General features: G+C 29.3%; 2 pseudogenes; both read right to left on the reverse strand.

The window, feature by feature from the left end:
- The window catches only part of LOC101488494 (lysine histidine transporter-like 8), a 7,656-nt pseudogene extending 2,230 nt beyond the window's left edge, over positions 1 to 5,426 (reverse strand).
- An 8,206-nt stretch (positions 5,427 to 13,632) lies between these two features.
- LOC101493483 (uncharacterized) overlaps positions 13,633 to 13,957 on the reverse strand; it is a 35,758-nt pseudogene continuing 35,433 nt past the window's right edge.

The raw sequence follows: 13,957 nt of genomic DNA on the forward strand, positions 1-13,957 counted from the left end.
AACAGTTAAACCTCAAGTAGTGGTGTAGTGTATTTTTAATCCATTCTTTTTATTTTTATTCTTTTATTTTTTTAATTGACCACTAACTTTTCAACTAACGCATGTACAAAGTCGTGTAACATAAGTTTAATTTTATTCTAAAAAAATAGATATTATATTATATAGATTACCTTTCAATTGACCACTCAATTCTCAACCGTGAAATGTGAAATGTCAGGTCGTGCATTATATTTTATTTTTAATTGGTCATTCACTTCTGCATTTCTCATGTAATAGAAGTTTTATTTTTGTCTTAAAAAAATCTTTTATTTTTAATTTATTTTTCTTATTTTTTAATTGGCCATTAACTTCTCAACGGATACATGAAAAAACTGTAAGTCGTGGTGTATTGTATTTTATTTTTAATTTTTTAATTGACCATTAAATTGTATCGTGGACAAAGATCGTGATGTAACACAAGTTTTAAGCTTTTCTTACAAAAAAACTTTTTATTTTTAATTCATTCATTTTATTTTTTTAATTGGCCATTAACTTCTCAAAAAATAAACACGTATTATTTCTATTAATAGAAACTTATATTTTCTTAACACTCTAGTTTGTTGACACGTGTCAAACTTGCCAATTTATCATGTTTGCTTTATTATAATGTATAGATGTATTTCATAAAAAATTAAATATAAATTATTAATAAATAAAATAGTTGGTATGATATACACATACATAAAAGAACGTGTCAAAACATTACTCAACTTTAGATTTATATAGTACCAATACAAACATAAACACTAAGTATGATCAATGACACTGACACCATTATGATATTGACAATGACGAATATTGATACATATCAAATATCGGACATACTTTTAATTTAAATAAATTGTACTTGCTACTAGATTAAGATGAGGTAAAATATTGTTGAATTGTAATAAGTAAGAAATGTAAGATGATTTACCAGTTGGCCATAAGCCCAATAGCCACCCAAGGCAACGGGAAATAAGCAAGCAGCAATGAGTGTGTAAGCAATTTTGACTCCTTTCCACATGGGTACGTGTGATGGATGCTTCTCACTTGAAGGCATAGTGGCCTAAAACAAATATCATAGACCTTTGATGAGAATCAAGATGATTAGATACTTTGAATAACACTCATATTTTAATTAACAAGGAGTTCTTTTTTTTCCCTCCTTAAATTCTTACATGACTTTAGTGATGGTAACTTAGCTTACCATTAAGTTAGATCTAATTAAATTTCTATGTTCAACTTATTGAAAATTTGAGATTTCAACGGTAGAATATTTTTATTTTATTTTATTTTATTTTATTTTATTTTATTAATCCAATGTAATTAGGATTTAATCAGTTTAGAGCTTAGTCATAGTTGAAAACTCTTCGCTCCTCTCTAAAGATATGCTAAGCAGAAATCAAACCTTAGTATTTTATTTCACAAATTCAACGTGTGTTACCAATTGAGCCCCACTTATTGTTCGGTTAATGATATTGATTATGCTCAATACTCAATTATTTTGTCCTATTCCAAAAGTCATTCTAGAGTTAGACTAGTTAATCTATAAGGCAAAGTCATCCACTAACTTCAGTGTTGTATGCTTTCATCTAACCTCTTGAACAGCCTTTCTATTTTGAAAGCAGTACTTCTGATCAATTGTCAACAAAACAATGTACCTATCTCATTATTACAAAGTCAAAAAGAAACTTCAAATCACATACTTCAGCTAACAAAGCTTTGACCAGTTACAAATACCCTAAAAATGATGTTGGAATTTAAATGTGTAGGAATTGAAAAAAAAAAACAGCTTTCACACACAATAGTTAGTTTTTATCTCTATAAATATATAAATATTGAAGTATCACATTGAATATTTTCTTCACATGAAATTTTTTGAACATATTCTAAACTATTTATCTTATTTCTTTATGTCATTTTGATATTTTTAGAGTGATTTTTATCTCTTCTCTCTTAAAGTAATTTTTAGTCCCTTCAATATGTTTAGAGTGGCCTGTTTGTTCTAATAAAATTGTCCATTTGGCTTTAAAGTGATATTTGTATTATAGTTCATTCAATTTGCGAGTGGATTTCATGTCTTATTTAAAAGTGTAGTTTTAAAATAATTTCTACAGTGAGACATTGATACAATTTGTAACTGAACTATTTTATCATGAAAGTGTCGTAGATGTTAGTTTGTTTGTACAATTTTAAACAACAAAACGTTTTAAAGAGAACAACTTAATACACGATTCAACTGAATAATAAATTTTGTTTATTTTTTATCTGAAAACAACAATATGGACCAAAACATGCTCTATTCATTCTTATATTAATTCCATTTGTCACTAATTTCATAAAATTTAAATGATTTTACTAACAAATATCATTTTGTTAAAGAATCTAAAACTAAAAATTTTGCATTAAAAAAAGTAAAATTGAATTTAAAAAAAATTAAATATACAATTTTCAAAACAATATTTTTGTTTTAAGATTCTCAAAACCAGACAATGACATACCTGAATTTCAAGGATGAGATTGTGACCCCTAAAGGCAAATGCAACAATACCTAAGGCATTAAGCAAATCAAGAGTTTTTTGAACCATGTTCCCTCCTCTGACAGGATTATAGCTCACACCTGGCAGGGTACCCTGTGACACAGAAACCACCCAAATGGAGGTACAATACCCTACAGCAGTCACAGCTCCAATGAGGGAAATTCCAGCAATAGAATTCAAGTTTGGTAACTGAGATAAGACCACAGCTACACATGTAAACACTAAGTACCATTCCACTGTGGTCATAGGTTTGGAAGTGCATGATTCTCCACACACAACCTCATAGAATGTCCTAGCCGTTGATCCTCCTATGATGATCAATGAATTTCCCCAATTTCTCACCTGAATTATACAATTCCAACACTTCATCAGTTTTCAATACCACTCATAACTCGAATTGTTTGCACAAGTAACTAAAAATGTATTGAACAATACTACTACAAGTACAACACCATCATTTTCAAGAGGACTTCAACATGAATAATTTACTAATATTGTGTCATGTTACATGCCATGTCTTTTTTATTTATTTATATGCAAACTAGGCATGATGTATAAATCAATCAATGAGCTATTGCATGAAAGGAGTTGTATGTCACTATAATTTAGACATTATTATATTTTGCTTTTGTTTGATCATGAAATGTTCCTATTTTGGAGAGTACATTATGTCTTATTTGGTGAAAATTCAAGTGAAATGAAAATAAATAAATGGAGAGATTATCGTACCAAAAGTAGCAAAACAGAGTTGAAGGTATCGACTATAGCGAAGACCTTCTTCTTTAGATTCATGAAGATGAACAAGTAACCATAAGGTGTAAAGTTGCCAAATGAAACCTATTGTCAAACTTATTATTCCCCATGTCCTGCAACCAATCACACATTTGTTTCATTAACATTAAGAGCATAAGTAATATTTTGCCTAAAAAAAATATTAATATTTTTTTTCGCATTCACAAGGGCTTTGAATGTGTGTGTAACATATTAATTTGCACCTTTAAATAAAACATTAAAAATAAAATTATTCAATGATAATTTTATTGTCAAATAAAAAATTATTATTTTTTAAATGAATTAAGATATTTTTTATTTATTGGTAGACTTATATGCTAACTACTAAACATCAATTGTTTTATGCATATAATCTAAAATTATATATACTCATCATAAGTTGAATTTTTTATTGTTAGACAAAATAGGAAATATGTGGACTACTTTGAAATTATAGTCTATCATGAAATTGTTTCTAAAATTTAGTGTAAGTGTGCTTAATGAGCTTTATTGCATTTGACTATTGTCATTATATATATTAAGCATGATTAAAATGCATAGATTACATAAGTATATGTCTTAAATAAATTATTTAATCAAATTTATCAGTATAATTTTTTAAAATTATTTTATTATATTATATAATTAACAAAAGTCAATTTCTAATTATATTTTATATATATTTAATAAATAGATAATAATATTAAGATATTTTTAAGAATAGAAGATATAAAAGTGATTTGATGTCTGAGGTGAGGGAGTTAGGAAGTGGAATAATAAGGAGGTCGCATCCATGTTCGATCTTCACCTCAATAAAATACTAACAATATTAACAATATATTAAAAAAAAATATTTTTAAGAATTTGCCCTTATGAATAAAGTATACATTATTAACAAGACTTTGATGGAATATGTACTCTTTTATGTAAAAGCAAATTGTTTATATTGCATTATGATGCTTATAAGAAGAAATGAGTTGAAAATTCAATATTTCTGTGCAAATATATGTTATTTCGATTTGTTGAGGTTTTGATGCTTAAAAATTTATATTTAAGATATTTATTGTAAAAAAAAATATTTTTTTTAGAAGAGATATTTATAATGCTTTAAACATGTTTTTAAAAAATTATTTAAAAATTAAAAATATATATAAATGAGTTGGCAAAAAATTGAATATTATATAGACTAAGAATCGAAGAAAAATCTTATAGAACTTAAAAAACAAAATTTGAATTTTTTATAAAAATTAAAAAAATATTTAAATTTTCCTAAAATATCTTAACAAATATATGCGTGATACTTTTTTAGCAAAATTTATGTATGATACGATGAAATGTTTATAAATATTTTTCACTTCAATCATTAGCTATTATTGAAAAAGTCTTCATTCAGAGGCAGCTAGGTTCTCCACTAAAAATTATTGAGAAGAAAAAAATAAAAAAAATAAAAGAGACACAAAAAGAGGATGAAAGGCACACATGTATAAGTCAATTTCATAAGTAAAATCTTAAGTTCACACTCAAATCAAATTAACGAAAGAGTTTAATTGTCATCGTGACTATAAAGAGTGTTCGAATGTTAATCTATTACAATCGTTCACGCCATAAATTTAAAGGTATTTATGGTAAAATTTAAATATTTTTAAAAGAATATAAATTAAATTCTTAATGAAACATAGAAAACTTACCAACCAAGAATAGTGAATGCAACAGGAAGAACAAGAGCTTGAATTCCAATTCCAGAACAAAGAGTATGAAAAGCAGCATAATATTTATTACCATTCCTTGATTCAGTGATTGGTAACCAAGCATCTTGAGGATCAAGTTTTGTTAATCTCAAAGCATTTCTAATAGGGGTACCCAAAGGGGTAATAAATCTTGGTGGAGTAAGTGAGATTCTAATTGGTGTTTTCCTTTGATGTGGTGAATCTTCATTTTCTGAATGAAGAAGTGGTGATCTTGTGAGAGATGGTGAATGAAGCTGAGAAGGTGGACATGACACTGGTGGTGACATCATTTCCTTAGCTTCACCCATGTTAATTCACTCACTTATTGTCTTTTTTGTGTCTAATGTCATGTGTTACACTTTGGGTGTGTATATATATATATAGATGGATGAGGAATTATTATATATAATAAAATGAGTAGGAATCTTATATAATATTTTATTGTTTTGTTATTTTTTTAGGGTGTGTTTCATTGTAAGAAATGTGGCATCAAAACAAAATCAATCAATCAATTCTTCTTTATTTGATACTCTCTTGATGCACAATATATGTGAGGGTGGTAAATCTCGGAATATTGAGTTCAACTCATGATCGGAAAAAATAATTATTGGTCTTTTATGAAAAAAAATGTTACTTTATTTATTTGTCATTTTTAAATTTGAAAAGTTATATTATATTTTTAAGTCAACTATATATTATTAATTTATCCAACTATTTTACAGTTACAATAATAAAAAGAGATATAATAAATGAGTAAATTAATATAAAATAAGATTATACTTCAAATTTATGAGTTAACCAAAAGTTATATATATATATATATATATAAATATATATATATATATATATATATATATATATATATACAAAATATATAGAACATAAATACAATATTGTAAAAATGCAATAGAAATCATGTTTTGTTTTTCATAAATTAATATTTGTATTATATTTGTGTCTCAGGTCAAATTTTATATTATATGTATTTTGATATTTGAGTCATTATATTATATTTTGATATAATAAAAAGTTATATTTTCTAAACTATTATTTTCCTTTATTTAATTATTTATAAGAAAAAATAATGTTGATTGAGTGCTTTTTCTACTGTTCGACTCACAAATATATAATTATTTTCATCAAAAAGGTTACCTGAGATAATTTCTTCATACACCCCTTCAATAGTTGCTTATAGTTTTTGATATTCTTATGACAAAAAAGATGTAAAGAACTTGATATAAGTTTTATCCTAAAATAAATAAATTTTGATTTAGTCGAAGGATATTTTAAAATTAATAATACATTAAATAATAGTAACAATACTTACAATTTTAGTTGAAATTTACAATATTCTTAAGTGCTAAATATAATACTAATATTTGAGTCCGGACAGATTAGGCATGAAGAATTAGAAACTAATACTAGCAGGCATGGGCAAAGATACTAATAATCTGCTTCCATGATTTCAATAAATTAATAATAATTTACAATAATGAAATGTTGGAGAAAAATCGTTTTCAAAAAATATACGATGGATCCAATAGACATGTATAATTGCAAAATTATGCCTCGAGCTAGGTGTGTAGAGGCGTAGGAGCAATCCATGCGAACATGCATATGATATGATATCAAGCATTTAATTATTTAGGAGACTTTGTAAAACCGGCCAATTAATATTTGATAGGAAGTACTATATATCTACCATGGTTGGTACATGTTAATTTCTTTATTATGATATTGTTCTTCATTCTTTGCCTAATTTTTGAAGATTGATGTTTCAAGTTTAGTTTTCCATTTTTACCCTTTATGAATTGTTTAACTAGAACGTAGTTTGTTTAGATTGGTCGATCCAAATTCCTAGTAATCCAAATGTTTAATATATGTGACTATAACTCCTCTTCTTCGTTGTTTCTTCTTTTCTCAAACACAAAAATTCTCAAAACCTCAAATGTCTAAAATATTTATCCAAGTTGGACTTTTACTATGTCATTCGTGTTAACAATGAAAAGAAGAAGAAGAGAGACAACCACTCTAAGTTTTCATAACATAGAATGAATCAAATTTGAGTTAATAGGACAATGAGTATATATACAAAAGAATAGAAATGTCTAAAATACTCTTACTACTAATATATAATAAGATTACCTAACATCTCCCCTCAAACTCACGATGCATTAATATGGAGCATCGAGAGTTTGTCAACTAAAAAACGGAAACGTTTAATGGAATGCATCTTTGTGAACAAATCAACAATCTGTAAAGAAGAAGAGACAAACGGTAGAGTAATGGTTCCATGCTGAAGATGATGATGAGTAAGATGACAATCAATCTCAATGTGTTTGGTGCATTCATGAAAGACCGAGTTGTGAGAAATTTGAATAACACTCTTGTTATCGCAGTGCATCGGAGTAGGCTCAGAAAGAGAGATACCCATATCAGACAAAAGCCAACACAACCAAATTATTTAAGCGGTAATGGATGTCATATCACGATACTCAGCTTATGTAAATGAGTGAGAGACAATGTCTTATTTCTTAGTCTTCTAAGAAATAAGAGAGTCTCCAAGAAAGATACAAATCCCTGTGATGGATTTACGATCTGTGGTGTCACCAGCCCAATCAGCATCAGAATAAGCTCGTAACTCTAATGAGGATGAAGATGGAAAGAGAAGGCTTTGAAATTGAGTTCCTCGAAGATAACGAAGAATCTGAATAACTGCTGCCCAATGTACTGTAGTGGGAAAGACAACAAACGAACTAACAACATGAACATCATAAGCAATGTTAGGTCTGATAATCGTAAGATACACTAAGCTGCCAACCAAAGTACGATACAAAGTAGAATCTAGTAAAGGAACACCATCCGAAGGAGCATATTTCACATTCAACTCAAGAGGAGTATCTGCTGCTCTAGTATCACAAAGACAAGTCTGGTCAAGAATGTTGGCAATTTATTTGGATTGAGAAAGAAGGTAGCCTCTAGGAGAGTAGGCAACTTCAATCCCCAAGAAATAGTGAAGAGTTCCCAAGTCCTTCATCTCAAACTGTTTGGCTAACTACAATTTCAACTAATTGATTCCACTAACATCATCACCTGTAATAATCATATCATCAACATATAGAGAAAGTATAATGCAACCATAAGTGGTGGACCTTATAAACAATGCATAATCATATTCACAAGAGCGGAAACCAAGAGAAGTGATCACATTAGAGAATTTCTCAAACCAAGCTCGAGGAGCCTGTTTAAAACCATATAAAGCCTTTTTTTTAACTTAAATACTTCCCCTTGATTATGAGAAACTCCTTGTGGAGAGACCATATAGACTTCTTCATGAAGCTCACCATTTAAAAAAAGAATTTTTGACATCCATTTGAGAAATATGTCATTGACGAATAGATGCAACTGCAATAAGAGTACGGATAATGGTCATCTTGGCTACATGAGCAAAAGTTTCTTCATAATCCATATCATATTGTTGAGAGAAACCCTTAGCAACAAGACGTGCTTTGTAGCACTCAACTGACCCATCATACTTAGTTTTGATCTTGTATACCCAACGAGACCCAATAGCACGTTTTCTAGGAGGAAGAGGTACTAATTCCGAAGTATTGGTTTTGTGCAATGCAAATAGTTTTTCTGCCATAGCCTGCTACCAAAGAGGATTAAGAACAACCTTTTTATAGGAAAAGTGCTCAGACAAACTGTGAATAGAGGTTAAGAAAGAAACAAACGAAGTTGAGTAAGTGGAATAGACAAAATCAGGTACCTGAGTAGACTTACATTGACGAGAGGGGTAACGAAGAGGATCAACAATCGCAAGAGGTGGTTGGACAGCCGAGGGGACAAGAGAAATGTCATCATGTGGAGTATTAGTATTTGTCCTGAAATTCTCAACATTACAATCACTAGAAGCATAATCATTAGGACCAAACGGATCAATATGGGTTAGTTCAAAACTCTTAGTAATATGAAAATCAGAGGAAATAGAGTAAAAAGGAATGTGCTCAAGAAAAACATTACGAGATACATAAAGTTTTCTTGCATGAGGATCATAACAACGATAACCCTTTTGACCATCCCCATAACCAAGAAAAACACACATGGCTGAACGAGAAGACAACTTACTGCGCTCTACTTGAGGGCGAATAACAAAACAAGTAGAATAAAAAACTTTCAAAGAATAGTAATCAGAGGTAGAAGCATATTTCAAAGGGAGACAAACCTGATATGATAGAGGGTAGAATTCTATTAATAGCATGAATAGCAGTAAGAACTGCTTCTCCCCAAAACTCACTAGGAACTAAAGCGAACAACAAAAGGGAACAAACAGTCTCTATAATATGACGATATTTCCTTTCAGCAACTCCATTTTGTTGAGGAGTATTAGTACAAGATGTTGGGTGGAGGGTGTCATCATAAGCAAGTAATTTAGAAAATTTATTAAAGGTATATTCACCACCTAAATCATAAAGAAAACACTTTATAACAAAATTATGTTGAGTTTTGACCATTGCACAAAATATATGATAAATGTCAAAAAATTCAGATCGATTTTTTATAAGATAAACCCAACAATAACGAGTGTAATCATCAATAAACGAAACGTAATATCTAGATCCACCTTTGGTGAGAACCAGTGATGAACCCCAAACATCAGAGTGAACTAAATCAAAGGGTGCATATGAAACGGAAACCCTTTTACTAAACGATAAAGTTGGAAGTTTAGCAAGTTTACAACCACACCAATCTAAGATATCACAAGTTTGTAACTTTCCTAAGGCTCCAGTAGAAGCTAAATATTCTAATCCAGAAGCAGAAACATGTCCAAGGCGATAATGTCATAAATAAAAACTAGATGATAAGGAATTCAAGCGAAAACTAGATAATAAGTCAGCAGTAGTTGTTGAGGCTGCAGTATCTGGGAGTCGCAGGTCATCCAAAACATAAAGTCCCCTTGTCTATGACTTGTTCCAATCAGCCTCCCGGAATGTGGATCCTGCACACAACAAGAATTGGAAGAAAACATAACCGAATAACCGAGATCACATATTTGACTAACAGAAGCAAGACTCAAAGAAAGCTTGAGTGACAATGGTAGGAGGAGCAGAAGCAACAACATTGGACAATGGCCCCCTAAAATTCTTCTTATGTGTTCTCCCCAATTTCAGACAATGTGCTTTCCAATGTGCTTGAAGAGAATCATCCTTAGCACCAGCCATAACAAATAATGACAGGAAAATACGACAAATACAATCACTGAGACAAAATAAATTAGGGATAATCTGGTGCTGTGCGAGCACGATTTCTCCTCCTCTAGACGTCGTTTCGCTGATCCGACCGTTGAAGACGACGACCTGAATGTTGCGAACCTGGTGTCCAAAAATCAGTTTGATCCAACAGTTAACGAATGCGCAATCGATATTTTTGTGAGACTGATTTAACAAAATCAGAAATAGGGTTACTCTTCTCTTTTCTCTTTTGGTGGTTGCCTTTCCTATCAAAATAGTCTCTATCTTATTTATAGTAGATCAAAAAATCAACCAAAGCTCTTTGATACCATGTTAACAATAAAAAGATGAAGAAGAGAGACAAACAATCTAGAGTTTCATAACATAGAATGAACCAAACTTGAGTTAATAGGGTTACAATGAGTATATATACAAAAGAATAGAAATGTCTAAAATACCCTTACTACTAATATATAATAACATTATCTAACAATTCGATCTATTTGTGAGCGTGCTTTTTGATCGATCTATGCTATAAAGTTTGATGGCCCTTAGCTTCTCAATGGACCTATATCATTGAGACATCATTGATTTACAATAATTTCAGCTTCTCTCACGTGTATATTGATTGTCAATAAAGATGGTAAAACAGATTGAATCTGTCGGATCTGTTTGTTTTATACGCTATTTTAGGTGGTCATATTGAAGTTTTAAACTTATTTATCTAAGTTAACCCGTTTTGTTTAATTTGGATTGTAATAATTTTCGTTAAGTGGTTGATAACGTTTCAACAAGTGTACTGAATCGTTACAAGTAATAATTAAAATGGTAGTACTAAGTGTCGAACTCAATGATTACGTTTTACTATTGAATTATATTTCATTACTAAAATTGAACAAAAAGTTTATGAGTTGATTGAAATAATATTTAAAATTAACAACGGTAATAAAATTGATCCTTTATACTAAGAAAAATGTCAAATATGAGTTTCACTTTGAATCCAACTTTGGTGTCTAATTTGTGTTGTAGCTAAAATATCACTAAAAGGAAGGTTGAATAGGGATATTGTTGTTTTAAAATTTTCTCAAGTGTTTTAAATCACTATCCTCTCTAATAGGACGAGAATCAGAGGTTAGAAATTTAAAACTTTAAATATGAGCTGTATAAATAAAAGAGAAACTATAGAAGATGACACACACAACTTTATATTGGTTCACCCAATGAAGGCTACGTATAGTCCTCAAACACTTGTGAGTTTTTTACTAAGGATCAAACAGATTATCCTCTCACAGAGGTTAGTTACACTTCGTGTATTATTTAGTCTCACCAAGCTTACAAGTTTGTTTCTTACAACTTTCAACTATTTCCAAGTATAATTCACTTGGAAATTACAAAGTGATATGAGTATGATGTTTCTCTTTACTTAACATTTTCTAAAGGATATTTCAAAGATATAATGTAAGACTATAGAAAATATAAATAGATGATGAAAATTACCCTTGACAACTTTTAGAATTTGCTCTTTTTATGCAGTGTTGTTGTGTGTTTGATGATGAAGAGCTCCCTTCCTTTTTTTTAGAGATTTTGTGATGCTCTATCTATGTGTCAAAACACTTTATGACCGTTGGGGACTTAATCAAAAAGTCCAAGGTCATTAATCATAATTACATAAATGTCATCCAGTTGTTCTTTGGACTGATTCAGTCCATCCTCGTACAAGAGGTTCAATCCTCCTAGAAACTTAGACATGAACTGTCCTTTTTCTTTTTCATTCTTCAAGACATGTAAGACTATATTTTTGTCTTGTTAGATACTACCTTTCTGTACATTAATGTGTTGAGTCATTTTCAACATTTGAGGATGAAGTGAACTATAGATCCATCCTCTTACAGTCCATCCTCTATCATATAAACTCTAGCTTTTGACCTCTTCATATAAATTACTTTTTCTTTCATTATTTGACACCGATTTATCTTCTCTTTATGACAAGAAATCATTGTTTCAGTGATGTTGAATATTTTGCATCTTTGAAAATTTATCCTCTTAAGGGTTCATCATCTTGTATGTCTATCCTCCAGTTTTGAAAATTTGATGGATTGAGTCATAATTTTCTTCTCTTTATCTTAATTATGAGTAACCTGTTTTTTAATATGAATTCACTCAAAAGCACAGATAAGTCATTAACCATAATCATAATCTTTTAAATAATTTTGTTATTATTAAAAATATTTGAGAGAGATTTTGTCTCAACAATTTGATCCTAGTTACTGAATTCCTTTATTGAATTATTATTGAATTCTCTTTATTATTCTTGCGATAATTTCTTAGTGACATAATATTTAATTTCAAAGTAACCCATAATTCCTTAGTGGATTTAAGATTAGAATTAAGTCTTATCGTACAAGAATTATCTTGTTAAATTATTGCATTTACAACTAATTTAATTGGTTTCATGATCTGCATCTATCCCTAGACTACACATTCATGAGTTTCTCATCTCAAACATTCGTAAAGTCCACGTTCAAAATACGAATCGTAGAACATTTTAATATTGATCAAGCAATAAAAAACATTAAACACATAGATGAGAAAAATAATTCAATAAACTCGTTCATATAACTAGAAATCAATTCAAAAAAATAAAGGTTTTATCTTGTCAAACTCATCCCTAACAAATAGAGTTTAGTTACGCTTGACAAAGATAGAAAAGATATAGATTAGAGAAGAATTACAAAAAAGATTCATGAATGATTCTTGATAAAACTGCTCCAATGGTATTAGAAACAATCGTCTTTGAGTTTCTATGTTAGGGCACAAGTCTCCAAACTTCCCAATAGTAAAAAAGATACATAGAAAATGAAAAAAATGTATTTCAATGAATGTTGTCGTGTGCCACCACTACAAGAAATTGAACGTTTAGCGACAGTGAAAATCTGTAGGTAAACATATAAAAACCGTAGGGATAGGCAAAAAGATCCTATCCCGACGGGGTTTTTTTTCGTGGTATATAATCGCCCAATGCCTACGAATTTTCGCCGTGGCTATAGGGTATAGTGACAGAATTTTTTCCGTTGCGGTAAACATTTGATTTTACCTACGGATATTTCATTGTTGGTATATACTTTAGTCATAATTTATAAAAATTATACCTACGGTTTTGATTCTGTTGCTATACATTTAAGTGACAACTTTTTTCTGTTGGTATAGGTTTTAAGAGTAATTAATTTATTATAAATATTAATTTTTTGTTATCAACAAAAATTATATAATAATTTAAAATTTATTTTATAAAATTAACCAAATATAAATATACAATGAAATATATATATCTAAGACTCAAAATAAAATAAAAGGTGTTCATTGTATATATTAAAAATTAATATAAAAGTCTTACAACGATAAAACAAAACCCTTAACCTCAAAAAATAGACATTTAAAATAGACATCTTGTGTCATACATAACAATCTCAAAAAATATTAAAAAATGGAGTCCACTAAATTGCCAATATTCCATCTTCAACAACAAATTAGCTTTTAATCTTCACCTACAATCAATAAAATAACAAATGAATAAATACACGATTCCACATAAAAATATTACTAATAAAATAGAGAAAATGTTAATGATTTTAATTAAAATTAACTAATACTATCTAATTACCATTTT

Source organism: Cicer arietinum, chromosome 8 (genome assembly GCF_000331145.2).
Source record: "Cicer arietinum cultivar CDC Frontier isolate Library 1 chromosome 8, Cicar.CDCFrontier_v2.0, whole genome shotgun sequence".
Lineage (NCBI taxonomy): Eukaryota > Viridiplantae > Streptophyta > Magnoliopsida > Fabales > Fabaceae > Cicer > Cicer arietinum.